At 35.0% G+C, this 6,382-nt stretch overlaps 2 long non-coding RNA genes across 3 annotated transcripts; both read right to left on the reverse strand.

The window, feature by feature from the left end:
* Positions 1-234: 234 nt before the first annotated feature.
* On the reverse strand, positions 235-704 carry LOC145052189 (uncharacterized). Its single transcript, XR_013684008.1, has 2 exons — positions 592-704; positions 235-483 (listed from the first exon to the last, which is right to left on the reverse strand). It is a non-coding gene; the product is annotated as an uncharacterized LOC145052189 (long non-coding RNA).
* Positions 705-806: 102 nt separating this feature from the next.
* Positions 807-5,019, reverse strand: LOC145052190 (uncharacterized). 2 transcript variants are annotated; one of them, XR_013684010.1, is made up of 8 exons: positions 4,733-5,019; positions 4,374-4,411; positions 3,494-3,587; positions 3,318-3,406; positions 3,065-3,153; positions 2,688-2,769; positions 1,729-1,797; positions 807-1,075 (listed from the first exon to the last, which is right to left on the reverse strand). It is a non-coding gene; the product is annotated as an uncharacterized LOC145052190 (long non-coding RNA). The 2 variants fall into 2 exon arrangements; XR_013684009.1 differs by lacking the exon at positions 1,729-1,797 and having other exon boundaries at positions 4,733-5,018.
* Between the last annotated feature and the right edge of the window lie 1,363 nt (positions 5,020-6,382).

Raw genomic sequence — 6,382 nt, forward strand, 5'->3', positions numbered from 1 at the left:
CCACCTACCCCCAGCCTACCACCACTACCGTTTTCTCAAAATGAAAACCGATAGAAATATGCACATCTAAACACATTTTTTAATCTTCTAAAACTGAAAATGGAAAATGAATAAGTTTTAACTTAACGTGTTTTCAAAATTTTTCAATGAAAACTGAAAATAAAAAACGAAAAATAAAAAAAGAAAAACGAAAAACAGAAAATGAAAAATATTTTTCCATAACTAAATGCAACCTAAGATTCGTGCCATTTGCGATTGATGATCTTCAAAACCCTCAAAAATGTGATAATTACACGATTATGTAAATGACATTATGTTACTAAACTAACAGCATCTTAAATGAAAAGCTACCTCATACTCGACTTGTATAAGTTCCTTGAGCACACTCATTCATCCTAACCTGCTAGACCCTAAATCCACCGTATCTTGATACGCCTTCACTGCAGCCACATAGGCGTCACCGTGGGCGTTTTGTAGTCCAGCCTACAATCGTTTGGAATAATGAATTAGTAAGCTAAGTGACAACAAACAGACAAGTGGGGCCCTTTATGTGAGTGTCTAATACAGTAATAATTGAATTGAACTATTCACCCATGCAAGTCTTCGTGCGTCATCCTCTGTTGAAAATTCATTAGATTGAGCTTCACATAGTTGTACTATTTCACCCTTCAAGCATTTGAAAAGTAAAATGTCATAGGATATATTTAAAACTGAAACAAAAAATAACCAAGATATATATATATATATATATATATATATATATATATATATATATATATATATATATATATATATCGCGAAGAACATACAACTCAAGCTTTCAACATTGTAACGACCCAATTTTCACGTCCAAAAATTTCGTTTGTAAAACATTACCTTGAAAGCATTAATGATTAAAACATTGTTTAATTAAACCATTTCACATCGAAAACCCAATTTGAAATCCACAACATGTAAACAATCAAAACATCAGAGTATCAATCCCAAAATAAGCTCATAACCGCGGAAACAAGAGAGTGTGTGTGTGTGATATGCTGCTACCGCGCCGGCTCCTTTCCCCTAGCTGAGGAGGTACCTGAAACCAAAACTGAAAAACGTAAGCACAAAGCTTAGTGAGTTCCCCCATCGTATCACATACCATACAAACACATAACATACATACTGCCAGGCTATTCTGGGGTGCCTGTCTACCCGGTACGACCATTCTAGGGTGCCGACTACCCGTGCGACCATTCTGGGGTGCCGTCCTACCCGTGTCAAGCCATTCTGGGGCACTGACCTACCCATGACGAGCCATTCTGGGGTGCTGACTACCCTTCGGTCCTAACAACCGAACCTCGGGGACTATTTCACCCCCTATTACTACTATCACATTAACACATAACATAAACATATTATCAGACATATCTGGGGTGCCTGAACTACCCTTCGGTCCTAACAACCGAACCTGGGGACTGGTCCCCTCCTACCACCTGTATCGCATAAACATAACAAGCCAGCATGCAACACATCATCACATACTGTCAGACGTATCTGGGGTGTCTGACTACCCTTCGGTCCTAACAACCGAACTCTATTACTTTCACATACAACATATCATGCTAGCACATAACATATCAGGTAGTAGCAATCCTAGATGATATCACAAAGACAATCATCTATCATACGAACCCTACTGGTGGGCCGGCATTGTGGCCGCAGATCCACCGCTACTGGAAGGTAACTCACCTCGAAGTAGCTGCTGATCTGATCGGGAACTGACTGTCTACTGTTGCTGCTGCTCCGGAAATCCTCCGGCTGCAATTCCCACAACATACTCAATCAATCACTGCTAACTGTCCTTTGGGTAAAATGACCATTTTACCCCTGATCATGACATAAGTCAAAGTCAGAGTCAACTTTCAGTTGACCCGACTCGCCGAGTTGGCTCTCCAACTCGCCGAGTCCCTATCCAATCGATTGTCCTGGATCTCGTCCCTACTCGTCGAGTTAGGCGTTGAATCGACGAGTTCTTCTTCTAAACTGAGGTTCAAGTCCTTCATCCTACTCGCCGAGTTGTATGAACAACTCGCCGAGTTCATCTTCATCCGAAGAACACTTTATGATGTGACTCGCCGAGTTGTATGAACAACTCGCCGAGTCTGTTCTTGATCTAAGGAGATTGCCTTGAAGTCGCCGAGTCAGGGCATGGACTCGCCGAGTTCCTCCATGGATGAGTTTGGCTTCCAGCTCACTGAGTCACACCCCGTGACTCACTACTCGCACTCGACACAACGAAAACGGGACAACTCGGAGACTCACGAGCAAACTCGCCGAGTCGTAAGAACGACTCACCGAGTCATCGCCATGCAATCACTATATACGCGATTTTGCTCGATTCCAGTCTATGCCATTGACAGATCTGGGTTCCTAGAACATGAATGACACGTAAAGTTTCCAACTTTACGTGTAGATACTCACCAATGAGGGATTTAGAGCTCAAAATGCCTCAAAAGGGTAGATCTAGGGTGAACAAGCAACATGCGTCCATAAAGGTAACGGATCTGAGCTCCTGGAGCTCAATCTTGCCTAGATCTAAAGGCCAATCAACTTATTATGACTTATATTGCACATACAAGTTTGGGGAAGGGCTCAAGAACGACTTAATGGAGCAATAAGCATAAAAACAGAGGGAAAACGGGTTATACCTCAAAGAAATCACTGAGAGAACACTAAGATGCTTGGTTTCCTTCCCTTCCTCTTGATCTACTCTACTTCCTTCTCAAAATCCTTCAAGAACACACAAAATGCTTCAAACTCTCAAGGAAATACGCTTTGGAACGAGGGTTGGGAGCTCTGAGGTGAATGGGGGCTGGCTTGGGGCAGACATGAGGTTTAAATAGGGTGCAAACCCCTGAAACTTAGGGTTTCATCCAACAGCGGTGACTCGCCGAGTCCAGGATATGGACTCGCCGAGTCACCAACTTAAACATATCCCGGGTCCCGTATCTACTCGGCGAGTCGGACCTATGACTCGCCGAGTCTAAGGCTAAAAAAAGAGAATACTCAAATAAGATTTACGTACCAGGAACCAGGTGCTACAAACACAATCTTGTAAACCTCTAGACTACGGGCCAAAACTCGTGTGTGTTGATTTATATGATCTTGAACATTCTGAAAGACGTATATAAATATTTAAAAACATAAACAAACTCCACAAAATTACTCCGTTTTTCTTTGTAGGTTTTTCTCATAGCATTAAATTAACTACACAATTCAAAACAAGTAAAGTTAAAACAGAAACTATAATATCTCTGTTCATGAAACAAATTACTTACAGGAACTCAGTCCAGTTGTTGGAGGCATGACTCACTATTCGATGGTGTGGAAGAGTATAGTAATGCAGCTCCTCGATTATCTTCTTAATCTATCAGTTGTTTAGGAAAATAGATGATCAGAAAATGATAAACATATTTAGTATCTAAAACTAATCGAGTGGTGGTAGCGGGAAAACCTCACAAACATCATCTATATCCATTAAATTTAAAGCCTCCGGCCTGTAAATGTTGATCCGGAGTTTGCTGCCCGAACATATCTTTAACAAAATTCTACAATCCGAAATGTGATGATAATAAAAAGAATTAGTTAGTAGTTGAATATAATGACTCAATGAACCTCACATAACCAAATGACACATAACCAAATGAGTTTAGGAAAAACTGATCCAAAGTCAAAAGATAGTTCCTGTTGAGTTTTTCTAACACTAATCGAGTTTAAAAAAAAAAAAAAAAAAAAAAAAAAAAAAAAAAAAAAAGACAACCTCTCAAAAATATCGCTTCTAATGTGTCCCCGAATCCAGTATAGATTAGAAACATAAATTGTTGGGGAATTCGAAATAGGGTTATAGAAAGTCTGGATCACAAACAGGAATCGTGTAAACACTTTCCTTGTTTGATATTTCGACCCTATATGCCTTGGGCATCACGAAATCCAAACTAGGATAATTCCTGAAGCAACAATTCTGATTTTAGGCACAAAATCAGAATCAATTTTGATAAGATGAAGAAGAAGAAGAAGAACCGTCTATTGTTTTCCTCTGTGTTTCAATATATATGTCGTGTATCGTACCAACTATAGTTGGTAGTGAAATTTAGCTACCATTACCGTACCAACTATACTTGGTACCAACTTGTTGGCTACCAACAATTTTGGTTGGTACATATTTGGTATTGGTATATACCAAAAACTCAAACTAATATGAATTCGAAGAGTTTAATCATTGATAATTTATATAAGTCTTCAAATTATAATCATCACCCGGAAGTTTTCCGAACTTGAAAACAAAATAAGCAAAAATTAGGTTGGGTGTTTGGTATTATATTTTCCTGAACTACCTCCTTGTACACCTTCTGTTGCCATAGCCCTTTGTAAACTACAAATCAACAAATCACACAAACATTAAATTTAACCATTAAATATTTACGGTAATGGTGATGTAAGAATATTTCCAAAAAAACCATTACAAACAAAATTACCAAAAAATATTTACTGTTAATCACAATTTCATGACAAAAATGCAAATGCTCTAAAACCTTCAAATGCATTACCATTATTTTACAGTAAATTAAAAGGAACCAAACTTACAAAAGAGATTATTGTTTTAAAAAAATTACACAATCTTATAATTAAGAATGCAACTTGTTAGAATAAATAAGAAACTTAGATGAAATAAATCATAATGAAATATAAGTACCGTAATCTTGCCTTCAATATGAAAACTTCAAGACTTTATGGATGAAAAAGAGGTTTATATGAGTGATTCAATGCATAAACAAACCAATATGAGTGATTCAAATCACCAAAACTTTCTCCTTCTTGAAATTGTAATTGCTCCTTTAAGCTTATGCGTTGAACGGTATAACACTAAAATATGAGTGATTCAATGCATAAACAAACCAATATTAGAAAGAAATTTCGATTTTCTAAAGCTTTCATAATTTGGGGTTTTTTTGGTGTGTTAAATTGGGGGTTTGGAGATTTGACGTCCTTTTCAAGATATTTATCTCTACATTGAAAAGATGAGCATAAATTAATTTGTCTTTTACTAAAGTTCCTATTTGTCATTTTTCTTTAATTTATTAACTAATTTTTATTTTTTTATTTGGGTATTAAATGAGAGTAATCGTACATGGTTGTGATTTGTGAACATCGAGTAATCATCAAACCTTAAATTATAACCAACATTCATTTGTAAAATTATATATATATATATATATATATATATATATATATATATATATATATATATATATATATATATATATATATAGAGAGAGAGAGAGAGAGGTGGGTTCAATTGAGAAAATAAAAATAGGTTGAGAATGGGAGAATCATTCTCAGCTACTTATTTTATTCAAGCATAATAAGACACGGTGGCAAACTTGTAAATATGAGAACAGCCTTCAATCTCAAATACGTATCTGTAGTTCAAACCCATTCATCGTTCATCATCCAAATTTCTTCTCCAACTTTCAACAATCATTCAAATTTCTTCAATTAAACCATCATCAACATCATCCAGTGCTAATCAATCATCGATCTTCATCAATAATCAACACGATTCAACAGTTAACAACAAAAATTCGTTTTTGGTTCTTTTAATTCAACCTTCAATTGTGCTTGAATACGATCAGATCTTCAACATCTATGATTAATTATACTCCCAACGTTATTAGATCAACATCATCGATAATCAACAAAAATCCACTTCATATCATTCATTCAACATCGATTATCAAATAAAACTTGAAAATTGAGGTTAGAAAAATATCAAATCGTTTTTTTTTGAAAAATTTCATATAATTCTCCATCAATCTACTCTTTTGTAAGAATTAAATAGTCAAAATATCATGTTTTTAACATTTTAAAAAAAAAGTTAAATTGTATGCACTCCAACTGTTTGATGAAATGCATGAACTAAATTACCATGTTATATTCATATATGAATATGTTTTCTCAGTATATGATTATTAAAACAAAAAAACAAATATGCAAGTCTTTATGTTATTCATATGTGAATAACGTATAAAAATTATATATATTTGTGAAAATACATTGTAATATTCATATGTGAATATATTATGTAATATTCATATATGAATATACTGTGTAATATTCATAAGTGAATATATCATCTAATATTCAAAAATGAATATACTATGTAATATTCACATGTGATATACCATGGAATACTATGTAATATTCAGATATGAAAATATTATCTAATATTCATAAGTTAATATACCATCTAATATTCACAAGTGAATATACTATGTAATATTCATAAGTGAATGCATCGTCTAATACTTAAATATGAATATATTATGTTTATTATATGCTATAT

The sequence above is a fragment of the Lactuca serriola genome, chromosome 5, assembly GCF_051521515.1.
Source record: "Lactuca serriola cultivar US96UC23 chromosome 5, Lser_US96UC23_V15, whole genome shotgun sequence".
Classification (NCBI taxonomy): domain Eukaryota; kingdom Viridiplantae; phylum Streptophyta; class Magnoliopsida; order Asterales; family Asteraceae; genus Lactuca; species Lactuca serriola.